Raw genomic sequence first — 14,689 nt, 5'->3', positions numbered from 1 at the left:
CAGTACGGCTCAATACATACAATTGTTAAGAGAAGAGAAAGACGTTTGTCTTGTTTACATCAGGGTCCCCCATTTTCAATTCATAGTGATAGAAATAGAGAGAGAGAGAGAAAGAGAGAGGGGGGGGGGAGAGAGAGAGATAGAGAGAGAGATAGAGAGAGATCATCTTAGGGGAGCTCCAGTAGCTCACCACGTACCGCGAGCGCTATTTCGGCGCCGTGGACAACCGTGCTCGTCACGGATCTGGGGTTTAGCGAGTTCGAATCCCGGACTGCAGCCGTGCCTTTCCCAGAGTGTCTTCCCCCCCCATCTGAACCCTTTCAGCCTGTTTCTGTCGGTCATCCTTGACCAGAATAAATGTGATAAACACATAAAAAAGAGCCAGGGGAATGGCCAAAGTTTTTAAAAAAAAGAGAGAGATCATCTTCCTCCTCTACTTTTACTATTTACTATCTTTACTATCATGCACTATCAGAAAGACGTTTGTCTTGTTTACATCAGGGTCCCCCATTTTCAATTCATAGTGATAGAAATAGAGAGAGAGAGAGAAAGAGAGGGGGGGGGGGAGAGAGAGAGATAGAGAGAGAGATAGAGAGAGATCATCTTCCTCCTCTACTTTTACTATTTACTATCTTTACTATCATGCACTCAACACTGCAGCACCCAAGTTGTGCCTTCCTGATAAACTTGTTGTACAGAACCTTCCTGCTGACTTGTTGTACAGAACCTTCCTGATGACTTGTTGTACAGAACCTTCCTGCTGACTTATTGTACAGAACCTTCCTGCTGACTTGTTGTACAGAACCTTCCTGCTGACTTGTCGTACAGAACCTTCCTGCTGACTTGTTGTACAGAACCTTCCTGCTGACTTGTTGTACAGAACCTTCCTGCTGACCTGTTGTACAGAACCTTCCTGCTGACTTGTTGTACAGAACCTTCCTGCTAGGGGTGCACCGATGTATCTGTCGGGTATCGGTATCGGCCGATAAGTGCCTTGTTGACTGCAATCGGCCTATCGGCCGATAAGCTCGGATGTGCCGATGGCAGTAGCCGATAAATATCCATCAATTTTGTGTCGCGTCAAAAGGCAAAACGCGTCGCAACCTGCACAACGCCGCCCCCGGCCCCCATTCTTTCAACCTAAAAGTGCACTTTATTCAACCTCGAAGTAAACAAATCACAGAACGGTAGCCAGTTAGTAGGTATCAACGTGAGCTCCCGGGATGGTAGCTAGTTAGCTAGCACCATCCAGGCATCAACGTGAGCTCCCGGAACGGTAGCTAGTTAGCTAGCACCATCCAGGCATCAACGTGAGCTCCCGGTACGGTAGCTAGTTAGTTAGCACCATCCAGGCATCAACGTGAGCTCCCGGTACGGTAGCTAGTTAGTTAGCACCATCCAGGCATCAACGTGAGCCCCCGGTACGGTAGCTAGTTAGTTAGCACCATCCAGGCATCAACGTGAGCTCCCGGTACGGTAGCTAGTTAGTTAGCACCATCCAGGCATCAACGTGAGCTCCCGGTACGGTAGCTAGTTAGTTAGCACCATCCAGGCATCAACGTGAGCTCCCGGTACGGTAGCTAGTTAGTTAGCACCATCACAGGCATCAACGTGAGCCCCCGGTACGGTAGCTAGTTAGTTAGCACCATCCAGGCATCAACGTGAGCTCCCGGAACGGTAGCTAGTTAGTTAGCACCATCCAGGCATCAACGTGAGCCCCCGGTACGGTAGCTAGTTAGTTAGCACCATCCAGGCATCAACGTGAGCTCCCGGAACGGTAGCTAGTTAGTTAGCACCATCCAGGCATCAACGTGAGCTCCCGGTACGGTAGCTAGTTAGTTAATAACGTTATATAGTTAGTGTTACACGTTCAATATAACATCAGCATATTATTTACCCGAACACAGCAAGTAAGCAAGGCATTATTCCGTTCATAGCTCAGTTCCATTCCGTTGCTCATTCCGTACCCAACTACCCATTCTGCAATCTGTTAATAAAGTTTTCAACCAGACAAATGTATAGAAAGGCTTTGTTTTATTATAACATTTGTTGCAGTAAAATCATTATGTCTCATTTGGTCATGCTGTGGAGCGCTGGTCGGCGGGCCGGGCAGCTAAGGTATTAGCTACGTTAAGTTTGTTGTGCTCTCGAGTCGCAAGCAGATCAATGGCGGCATGCCCGAAAGTAGAAAATGAATAAACGCTTGCCGATTGGTGGTAAGAACAGCAGGAGGTGGGTGCTAGCGGTGTGGCGTAATTGGCCGAATCGACTGTCAATCAAAATGGTTCTATTGCATTGGCTGAGAGCTCTGGTTGAGAGAATAGTATCCATCTGCAGGCCGCCAGACGATACTGGGAGAGAAATAGTGCTACATGGCATGGTGGAATTAATACCATAAACATATTTCTTGATGTTTCCTTTTTTTAAGTAAGTAAAGAGGCCTACAAATACAAACATACACATACAAATATACAGTAGTTTCATTAAAAAAAAATAAAAAAAAATTAAAGAAAATTACAAATACTTAATATACAAATATACAAGTATCGGTATCGGTATCGGCCGATAGTGTTAGTTGAACAATCGGTATCGGTATCGGTGGCCAATTTTCATATCGGTGCATCCCTACTTCCTGCTGACTTGTTGTACAGAACCTTCCTGCTGACTTGTTGTACAGAACCTTCCCGCTGACTTGTCGTACAGAACCTTCCTGCTGACTTGTTGTACAGAACCTTCCTGCTGACTTGTTGTACAGAACCTTCCTGCTGACTTGTTGTACAGAACCTTCCTGCTGACTTGTTGTACAGAACCTTCCTGCTGACTTGTTGTACAGAACCTTCCTGCTGACTTGTCGTACAGAACTTGTAAGTCGCTTTGGATAAAAGCGTTCAGCTAAATGACTAAATGTAAATAGAAGAGGCCCCTGCAGATATCTGTCTGAATAATATACCTGCATATATAATCCTACTATATACTTATACACCTGCATATAATAACCCTTATAACTCTGTATGATAGTATGTACAATAATGCTGTATACTATATTTATTCTTACCATATATATCCACATCTGTCTGACTGTACATACCTGCATATAATCTTGTATATCTATATCTGTACACAGGGACCGAAACTAAAGCCCGCCGCCCGCCAGGGGCGGTCTGTTTTTACCTTTGGCGCATGACACTTGGAGGGCTGCCCGCCGTGTGGCGTGTAGACGTGTAGTTCATAACGATACTCTTGTGCGAGTACAGATTATAGCCGCTCGTCTTTTTTTTCTCCGCCGCGAGATTGTTAAAAAACTACAAGTCCCACATTGCACTCAAGTCAACGGTCCAATCACAGTAGAGTGACGTGACTGGTTTCACGAGAAAGAAAGCAAATGACTAATCGGAAGCTCTCATTTGGCTTGTTTACTTCCGTCTGCTCTAGTCTATATCGGACCTCCATGAGCTAACGTTACTGTTTAAACAATGACCCAGTCAACTATTCACTTTTAGTTTAATACATGACGAGTAGGGATGTCCCGATCCGATCACGTGATCGGAATCGGCGTCGATCACGTGCTTTTCAGAGTATCGGGGATCGGGAAAAAATAATAATAAAAATCGGCAGTCAAAAAAAGAAAAATTTTATTCAACAAACATGACCATGTCCACGTCTTAAACTCATACGGAGGCCTTAGTTTTGGTTTTAAATTACATATAATATATCATCATTAATGTATTTATTGTCACACAGAGCAGAATAATTATCCACAACAAACACATTCCCCTTTAATTTTCACCGTTGCAACAAACATTCCCTTTAATTTAGACGCTACACGCTACACGCGACCACAACAACAACACGTCGCTCCCGAAACACGGTTAATATCCACTGACTTGAGCAGCTAGACTTAATGTCAGAGGTTTGGAACTAAGCATTTTAAAATATAAAGTCAAGCCAGTTGCAATGTTTGCAAGGAGGAGATTCCGCGTGGAGGAAAAACTCATGAAGCAGCAGGCTGTAGGCGAAGTTTTCAGACAAAATTTTCACCTGGAGGATAACGTTACGTGACTGAGGTTTATCGTCGGCGTTTCAGACCAGAATGGACCATTACGTAAGTCGAACACTGAATGTATACTAATGTGCAAACATATATTGAAACTTTTAATATTTCTCATATGAAGCAGAAGCACATTTCTCAGGGTGAATGTAATAACAAACGCCTCCGCGCTCGCGCCCCCGGACTATTATAGGCAACAGATGGGCTTGTCTCACTCTGCCAGTTTCTGACAAAAATGTGTCAAAATTGATTACTAATGTGAAAGATCGGATCGGAAACGATCGGATCGATAGATATTTAAAATCACATGCTCGGGATCGGATCGGAAGCAAAAAAAGGCGATCGGGACATCCCTAATGACGAGGCATTGTCTAACGGTATCTAGCTGGCTAGCTACTGATAGCTGCTGATATCAACAAATGCTCCAGCAATCCTTGCATGCTGAATGTAGGGTCTAGCTGAATATAGGGTCTAGCTGCAGGGCCGGAGAATCCTTGCTGGAGCTGGAGGCTACTCAAGTATACACACAGACAGTGGAGCTGTTTGCAGATAGCAAGCATTTTGACTTATTGCGTGGTGGCAATGTCTCGCAGATAATACAACTACAAGTATGATTATATAATATATATTTTATTAAAAAAATCTTTTTTTATATAAAATATATATATATATTTTTTTTTTAATCAAAAAAAATTTGGCAGGTAAGAAATATGCTTGGCGGGTAGACTCTTCCCATCTACCCGCCACTGGCCGGTGAGTCAAAAAGTTAATTTCGCTCCCTGTCTGTACATATCCCTTACCTACTCTTACTAGTTACACTGCTGGTCAGTATGACTTACTACCATAGTGTCTTTATTCATTCATTCAAACCTTTATTTATTCTTGAAAATAACAATTGAGGTCACCTTCATTTTCAATGTCGTCGAGATTTAGACATTTCAATGCATACATTTTTTACAATATAATAATAATAAATAATAATAACTATCTATATTATAGAACCTTTCACACATGGACCGCAGCCCAAAGTGCCGCCCCGTTCGGCTGCCTCTCTGTTCGCTCCGTCGAGACTGTGTTTACTTTTGTTAATATTTATAGTTTTTAGAGTTTTGTGCGTACCAACTGTTGGTGCATTTAATGTATATGACCGTCAGTCACTCATAGACATTGGATTACGGGAAACTTACCAACTGGATTACTCGCTGGATCAGCTTTCCGAACCACATCAATGGCCTGAAGAAATCCTCCGGAGATTAGGACCAGACCCTTTGTTCCCAGAGCTCAGGAAAAGACGACGAGGAAAGAGGGCTGGGATCCGAAACAGGCTGAGATCCAGACGACACCGTACACCACTTCCCAGTATATTGCTAGCCAATGTACAATCAATAGACAATAAACTGGATGACATCCGAGCAAGGATTCAATATCAAAGAGACGTTAGGGACTGCAATGTCCTTTGCTTCACCGAAACATGGCTAACACCGGAGGTTCCAGATCACGCGATTCAACCAGCGGATCACTTCTTTATCCATAGGAAGGATCGGACACAATCAGAGTCCGGTAAACAACGTGGAGGAGGTATTGCCTTCATGTTTAACAAAAATTGGAGTGATCCAACGAATGTGAAGGAATTATCCAACCACTGCTCCCCAGAACTGGAATATATAACCATCAAGTGTCGTCCTTTCTTCCTCCCGAGGGAGTTAACGGCGATCGTCCTGGTCGGAGTGTATATTCCACCGCAAGCCAACAACAACGCCGCGCTCTCCAGACTCCACGACGAGGTAAATAGTATACAAGCGACGAACGTTAACGCCGCCATTTTAGTACTGGGAGATTTCAATAGCGCCAATCTGAGAAAGGTATTGCCTGATTTCTATCAGCATGTGACTTGCAACACCAGAGGCGGTAACATCCTAGATCACTGTTACACGCAATTTAAAGGTGGCTACAAGGCTCATTCTGATAGTGGCTTTGGCAAGTCAGATCACGCATCCATTTTCCTTACACCAAAGTACAGACAAAGAATTAAAAGTACTCCCGTAGTCTCGCGAGAGGTGCAGAAATGGGATGTGACGTCAGAGGATACGATCCGGTCAGTGTTTCACAACACAGACTGGATTGTGTTCCGCGACACAGATAACATTAATGCCTACACGGAGACAGTGCTGGACTATGTCTGTACTAGGGTGAAAGAAACAATCCCCACTACCAAAATGAAAGTTTACCCAAATCAAAAACCCTGGGTAGACAAATCCGTCCGTGAAGCTCTGAGAGAGCGCACCAAAGCATACAATGACGGCCTAGTGGCAGGCAACATGAATGACCACAAGGTGGCGCGACACAACGTAAGGAGGACAGTGTCAGAGGCCAAACGGCGCTACAGGGATAAAATTGAACTCCAGTTTGAACAAGCTGACTCTAGAGCTATGTGGCAGGGGCTCAAAACGATGACAGACTACAAAGGCGCCTCCCTCAAACTGAACAGTGACATCTCCTTAGCAAACGACCTCAATACCTTCTATGCGAGGTTTGATGCTGGTAATAACAACACCAGCTCACAAGCCTCGGCAATGGGGGGGGGGGGGGTCGGCTGCTGATGGAGGCGCAGTGTTCAGGGTAACAGAGCATGAGGTGAGGCGGACCTTTAAAAAAGTGAATATCAGGAAGGCAGCAGGTCCGGACGGCATCCCCGGCCGCGTCCTAAAAGTCTGTGCCGACCAACTGGCCCCAGTATTCACTGACATATTTAACCTGTCCTTAGAACAGGCTGTCATCCCCACCTGCCTGAAGAAGTCCACTATTATCCCTGTACCCAAAAAATCCAAGCCTGCTTGCCTCAACGACTACCGCCCTGTAGCTCTCACCTCCATAGCCATGAAGTGCTTTGAGAAGCTAGTAAAGGGCTACATCTGCTCCTCCCTCCCCATCAACATGGACCCCCTGCAATTTGCATACCGCCCCAACAGGTCCACGGAGGACGCCATATCCCATGTGCTGCACACAGCAGCATCACACCTGGACAAGAGGCAGGGGAACTATGTGAGAATGCTATTCATCGACTACAGCTCGGCATTCAATACCATAGTCCCCTCCATACTCATAGCCAAGCTCAGGGACCTGGGCTTGGGCTATGACCTCTGCCAGTGGGTCTTGGACTTCCTGACTGGCAGACCCCAGGTGGTGAGAGCAGGCAACTGCACCTCCTCATCCATCACCCTCAACATAGGGGCCCCCCAGGGCTGTGTTCTGAGTCCCCTCCTCTACTCCCTGTACACACACGACTGTGTGGCTCAGCGGAGTAGCAATACAATCGTCAAATTTGCTGACGACACAGTGGTGGTGGGCCTGATCTCTGCCAACGACGAGAGGGCCTACCTGGAAGAGGTCAAGGTCCTGGCGGGATGGTGCCAGGAAAACAGCCTCTCCCTGAACGTCAGCAAAACAAAGGAGATGATTGTGGACTTCAGGAGGTCGGGGGTCAAGGACTACAGCCCCCTCAGCATCGACGGGGCACCGGTTGAGAGAGTCAACAGCTTCAAGTACCTCGGAGCCTACATATCCGAGGACTTGACATGGACCACACACATCAACAGTGTGGTGAAGAAGGCACGACAACGCCTCTACTTCCTCAGGTGCCTAAGGAAGTTCCAAGTCAGCCAGAAGATCCTTAAGAACTTCTACTCATGTACAATAGAGAGCATCTTGACCGGCAACATCACCTCCTGGTTTGGGAATAGCACTGCAAAAGACCAAAGCAGACTACAAAGAGTGACACGTTCAGCCGAACGCACAATTGGAGGGGGGCTCCCCACCCTCCAGAACATTTACTACAAGCGTTGCAAGGGGAAGGCTAAGAGAATTATTAAGGACTCGAGCCACCCGAACAACTGCCTCTTTGAACTGCTGCCGTCAGGCAAGCGATACAGGAGTCTCAAGGCGAGCACAGAAAGACTCAGAAGTAGCTTCTATCCCCAGGCCATCAGGCTGCTAAACGAACAATGAATGAACACTACACAACAACAACCACCAAACACACATAGCACACACATCCACACGCACACACTCACTTTAAACAAACACACTGTAGCACCCACTACACACACTTTATAGCACACACCCACTTTAAACAAACACACTGTAGCACCCACTCCCCACACTTTATATTTATGGATGAAGGATTGCACTACAACTCGTACACCTTACTGTAAATTGTACCTAAAATTGTACCTCATCCCATTTCTGCTTTGCACTAGATAGTACTGTACATTAGTACACTGCATAGTATTGTGTATTGTATATTATATGGTAACTCAGAACATTGTACATATGTCTATACCGAACAACTGTGACCTCATTTTCTTCTTCTAAATTCATGCTATATTATGTTATTATGTTATTTGATACTATCTTGTCTAGCACAGTCTCTGGAGCGTAACAGTAAGAAGCATTTTGTATGAAAGTATTCTGTACTTCTGTATGACAACTATTAAAGAACTTGAACTTGAACTTGAAAGTGCCCCACTGTCACAGCAAATAGCACAACATGAACATAGGCATAAAATGTGCATACAGTTGACAGAATAAAAGCAATGCATTAACACTTTCCGTGCCGGCCGTGTTTTCGTTTTTACCCCCTTGAATGCCGCCACCCACTTCAATGATATAGCACTCGCATTTGTGAACGCATAATCTATGTCTTAAATTATGGCTATGTGTCTAATCTGGCCGTCGCTTATCAATGACTTGTTTGCAGTCAACATTGTCAAAACGGATTTTTTTTTTTATCGGTTCATTTCCGTTTTATATCATTTTGAAAATCACTCGTTTTTTTTAAGTTTCAGGGAAATATAAAGATTCCGTGATAATCGTCCTTTACTGGAATATTCTGGAATACACAAAAAACGTTGTCATTTTTCGGCCTATTTATGAATCGTTTTCAAATAAACGCTAGATTATCGATAGTATATGTGTACTTATGCACGCTAGAGAAGCGAGCTGAAAAATCGAATCTCTCATTTCCTGATCAGCACACACACATAGGGCAAACGCTGATATCTCTGTGAAAATAGCTCTGATTATCCTAAGACTGGTAAAATAGATTAAAAGATTATTCCAATTCCTGATCGCCATTCCAAATATCGATCATGTTTATTGATCCAACGCTGCGTACTGCAAATATGTATTCCACGCTGTTCTGATTGTCCACAATGAGTCAGATGGGCTCGGATTACTTGCCTGAGAAGTAAAATGTGGATTCCGGATTTTTCTTTTCTCATCCATTTTCATTGAGTCCATTCCAATGCGTGCATTACCATCCGGGAGACGATAGGGGGCGGTATTTTCCCAATGGAGCTCAGAGAGAGTTTGCAGCACTAACGTGATACTAGATTGATGAAATATGAATTCAAATCGCTAATAAAAAAACAAACAACATATCGCGTCGTTGGCAATGAACGGTCGGCATGAACAAACGACATATAGCGTTGTTGGCATTGAAAGTGTTAAAGACAATAAAATGTATAAATGACTATGTATAAAAGACAATAGAAGTAGTGCAACGTAGAACGTGCAGACATAGGCACGTTAGAATAGGTAGCTAGAATAGGCATAAAATAAGTACAATAAGTACAGTGTTGCTCGAAGGCATCTGAACCCCCCCGGAACAGCCAGTCCCCCCAAACACCCCACACATCAATCCCCACCACATCCCATCCAAGACACACCCCTGATAAAGCATGTCATGACAAGACACCCCCCCCCTGATAAAGCACGTCATGACAGAAGGAAAACACAAACAGCCCGTGTGCCACCCCCGTATCCTGTATCACTGTACATATTAATACTACAACTCTGTACATACATCTGGTTAGCAGTATTACTCAGTAGTACTAATTTATATATTTTATACCCAGTTTAATCACCTGTACATTGTATATTACTATTGCACTTCACTGTTACATTTGCACTCTGGTTGGATGCCAAACCTCTTTTTGTTGTACTGTACTTGTGTGCTGTATGGTGACAATACATTTGAATCTAATCTAATCTAATTCAGTCATCTACTTGTAAACTGGCAACCACTGCTGCCCCTGTCGTCTGCTGTCAACACCACCACACCGCTCCTCCCAGGTGTGCACAATCACATAGATCTGATCGATTTTCGTCTTGTTTACATCACGTCCCCCATTTTCAATTCATAGTGACATTTATGACATACATGACATACAGATAGACAGTACTGCTACATCTATTTATGATGACATACCAGATTTACAAATACAGTAGTTTGTGATACAAAAAGAGTCTAAGAAAGAGAGTATATACATTTGACGAAGAAACTGTACATTGGAGGAGGTTGGGTAGGCAGGGTAACTGTACATTGGATTATCGACGAAACCTTACTTGGTCCCAAGAAGAGGGTCTCGTGTATTATTGGGTTTAATAGGACATTTATTCCTCCCAGGTGTCAGGCTCCTCATTCACTTCCATTCATTTTGGTGACCAAGTCTAAGTAAATATAGTACTTCTGACGTATATATACTTATATTTATATGGTTATACAGCACTATTGTACATGCTATCATACAGAGTTATATGGGTAGATTATAGTATGAGGTAGGTAGTTGTGATTATTATGATTACTATGAATTGAAGCAGCAACTTGCATCTTCTCATTACAGCATGCATGATCATCATAACAGATCATAACATGTAAAGTTACGCTTCTCCTGCATCATGTTGACTGTAAATTATGAATTGAAAATGGGGGACCCTGATGTAAACAAGACTAAAGTCTTTCTCTGGTCTGCATCCCCTTAACAATTGTGTGTATTTAGCCGTACAGTATTGTACCCATTCTGCAATCTGTTAATAAAGTTTTCATTCATTCATCGAAAGCTAATCAAGCAGCCTTGTCATCTGGACACGGACCTGTCCTTCAGAACCCCAGAGTCTTCCCAACGGCACACGATCCAGATGGGAGAGTTAACCGTAAAGGGAACAACAGTACAATGATAGCAGAATAACAGAATCATTTCTATATAATATATATAATATATGGCAGTAGAACGACATGTTACCTTTAGTTGTAAAGTCCTACGTGTTACACTGAAATATGTCCCCACCGGAAACATGAACCAGTTCGGAAGCGTCCTAAACGCAACTTGCACTTCTTGCACCTCGCCACTGGGGGGCAGACTAACAGCGGTATATAGACTACAGCTCATCACACAGCGAAGACAATCGGGATTTACCTTTCTTCACAGATAGATAAATAAATCAATAAATCACAGGCTGGTCACAGGTATAATAAATCGCCAATAATTGCACACTTGTGATATTAAATCACAATTTCTAAACATTTCAATATAAAAAGATTAACTACGAAAAGGACCACAGCCATTCTCCCCATAATTATAAACCATGTAGGATTATTATATTGTATGTAGGTTTAGACTGAGAGGAAACACAGGTCTGCCTTCTCTCTGTCTCAACACCTTGTAGACACAGCTGGGGAAGAAACATTCATAATAATAATAATAATAATAATAATAATAATAATAATAATAATAATAATAATAATAATAATAATAATAATAATAATAATAATAATAATAATAATAATAATAATAATAATAATAATAATAATAATAATAATAATAATAATAATAATAATAATAAATTGTATTTGTAGTGCACTTTTCGTTCACTAGGATCCCAAAGTGCTACAGGGTTAAAACATAGTTACAAAATAATTATTAATTTAATAATAATAATAATAATAATAATAATAATAATAATAATAATAATAATAATAATAATAATAATAATAATAATAATAATAATAATAATAATAATAATAATAATAATAATAATAATAATAATAATAATAATAATAATAATAATAATAATAATAATAATAATAATAATAATAATAATAATAATAAAATAAAATAAAAATAAAACATAGTTAAAAAACATAGTATGAACAGAAAATTTTAAACAAAATAAAATTACAAGAAATAGCTAGCAATCAAAGGCCTTTTGCAATAATAATGTTTTCAGGCAGGCTCTGTGCTGCCTCAGCTGGATGAGGAGGCTGCTTTGAATGAATGAAAAAGTTGATTTTTGAACATACATTCTCCACATTCCTCCAAACAAATCACAATATAAAGCTCAGTCAAACAGAACAATCATAATAAAAAAAGAAAATAAGAAATGATAAACAAAAAGTCAAGAGCAATGTATTTAGTTAGTTGACATGTTCAAAAAAGGAGTAGAGGGAAGCTAAGCTTATTGATCCATTCCCTACCCCCTTACATTTACATTTGTTCTTCCATGAATTTGACTAGATATAACATAATTTAGTATAATACATTATAGAATATACTTTTACTTATAGTACAAAAAGAAAAAACTTGATTCGCTTGAAAGCAGTAAATACAATACAACACTACATAACACAATATAATATAACTTTGATTATCTGCATTACTCATTTCTGTATTTCTCTAATGTATATATTTTAAAAGAGTCCAGGCTCTGTGGTCCCTCAGCTGGATGGGGAGGCTGCTTTAACTCTGTGTCTCAGCTGGATGGGGAGGCTGCTTTAACTCTGTCTCAGCTGGATGGGGAGGCTGCTTTAACTCTGTCCTCAGCTGGATGAGGAGGCTGCTTTAACTCTGTCTCAGCTGGATGAGGAGGCTGCTTTAACTCTGTGTCTCAGCTGGATGGGGAGGCTGCTTTAACTCTGTCTCAGCTGGATGAGGAGGCTGCTTTAACTCTGTGTCTCAGCTGGATGGGGAGGCTGCTTTAACTCTGTGTCTCAGCTGGATGGGGAGGCTGCTTTAACTCTGTCTCAGCTGGATGGGGAGGCTGCTTTAACTCTGTGTCTTAGCTGGATGAGGAGGCTGCTTTAACTCTGTCTCCTCAGCTGGATGGGGAGGCTACTTTAACTCTGTCTCCTCAGCTGGATGAGGAGGCTGCTTTAACTCTGTCTCCTCAGCTGGATGGGCAGGCTGCTTTAACTCTGTCTCAGCTGGATGAGGAGGCTGCTTTAACTCTGTGTCTCAGCTGGATGAGGAGGCTGCTTTAACTCTGTCTCAGCTGGATGAGGAGGCTGCTTTAACTCTGTCTCAGCTGGATGAGGAGGCTGCTTTAACTCTGTCTCAGCTGGATGGAGAGGCTGCTTTAACTCTGTCTCAGCTGGACGAGGAGGCTGCTTTAACTCTGTGTCTCAGCTGGATGAGGAGGCTGCTTTAACTCTGTGTCTCAGCTGGATGGGGAGGCTGCTTTAACTCTGTCTCAGCTGGATGAGGAGGCTGCTTTAATTCTGTGTCTCAGCTGGATGGGGAGGCTGCTTTAACTCTGTGTCTCAGCTGGATGGGGAGGCTGCTTTAACTCTGTCCTCAGCTGGATGAGGAGGCTGCTTTAACTCTGTCTCAGCTGGATGAGGAGGCTGCTTTAACTCTGTGTCTCAGCTGGATGAGGAGGCTGCTTTAACTCTGTCTCAGCTGGATGGGGAGGCTGCTTTAACTCTGTGTCTCAGCTGGATGAGGAGGCTGCTTTAACTCTGTCCTCAGCTGGATGGGGAGGCTGCTTTAACTCTGTCTCAGCTGGATGGGGAGGCTGCTTTAACTCTGTCCTCAGCTGGATGAGGAGGCTGCTTTAACTCTGTCTCAGCTGGATGGAGAGGCTGCTTTAACTCTGTCTCAGCTGGACGAGGAGGCTGCTTTAACTCTGTCTCAGCTGGATGAGGAGGCTGCTTTAACTCTGTGTCTCAGCTGGATGGGGAGGCTGCTTTAACTCTGTCTCAGCTGGATGGGGAGGCTGCTTTAACTCTGTGTCTCAGCTGGATGGGGAGGCTGCTTTAACTCTGTCTCAGCTGGATGGGCAGGCTGCTTTAACTCTGTGTCTCAGCTGGATGAGGAGGCTGCTTTAACTCTGACTCAGCTGGATGGGGAGGCTGCTTTAACTTTGTCCTCAGCTGGATGAGGAGGCTGCTTTAACTGTCTCCTCAGCTGGATGGGGAGGCTGCTTTAACTCTGTCTCTCAGCTGGATAGGGAGGCTGCTTTAACTCTGTCCTCAGCTGGATGAGGAGGCTGCTTTAACTCTGTCCTCAGCTGGATGAGGAGGCTGCTTTAACTGTCTCCTCAGCTGGATGGGGAGGCTGCTTTAACTCTGTCTCAGCTGGATGGGGAGGCTGCTTTAACTCTGTCTCTCAGCTGGATAGGGAGGCTGCTTTAACTCTGTCCTCAGCTGGATGAGGAGGCTGCTTTAACCCTGTCTCAGCTGGATGGGGAGGCTGCTTTAACTCTGTCTCAGCTGGATGGGGAGGCTGCTTTAACTCTGTGTCTCAGCTGGATGAGGAGGCTGCTTTAACTCTGTCTCGGCTGGATGGGGAGGCTGCTTTAACTCTGTCTCCTCAGCTGGATGGGGAGGCTGCTTTAACTCTGTCTCAGCTGGATGAGGAGGCTGCTTTAACTCTGTCTCCTCAGCTGGATGGGGAGGCTGCTTTAACTCTGTCTCAGCTGGATGGGGAGGCTGCTTGTAGCTGCTCTGCCCAGCAACAGGTGATGTCATCCTGAGAGGAACTAAGACAGGTAGCTGCTCTGACCAGCAACAGGTGATGTCATCCT

General features: G+C 43.5%; 1 protein-coding gene across 2 annotated transcripts in view; it reads right to left on the bottom strand.

Moving 5' to 3' along the window:
* Nucleotides 1-11,165, bottom strand: part of echdc1 (enoyl CoA hydratase domain containing 1) — a 37,890-nt gene extending 26,725 nt beyond the window's left edge. The window contains exon 1 of one of the 2 annotated variants that reach the window (XM_084307373.1): nucleotides 11,131-11,165. The gene's annotated coding sequence lies outside the window, so the exon portion shown is untranslated. The remainder of the gene's footprint in view (nucleotides 1-11,130) is intronic. The other variant, XM_084307372.1, reaches the window with a different exon arrangement.
* Between the last annotated feature and the right edge of the window lie 3,524 nt (nucleotides 11,166-14,689).

Source organism: Notolepis coatsorum, assembly GCF_963971535.1.
Source record: "Notolepis coatsorum genome assembly, chromosome: 2".
Classification (NCBI taxonomy): Eukaryota; Metazoa; Chordata; class Actinopteri; order Aulopiformes; family Paralepididae; genus Notolepis; species Notolepis coatsorum.
Note: the sequence above shows the minus strand (reverse complement) of the source record. Positions and strands in the feature narration are given on the sequence as shown.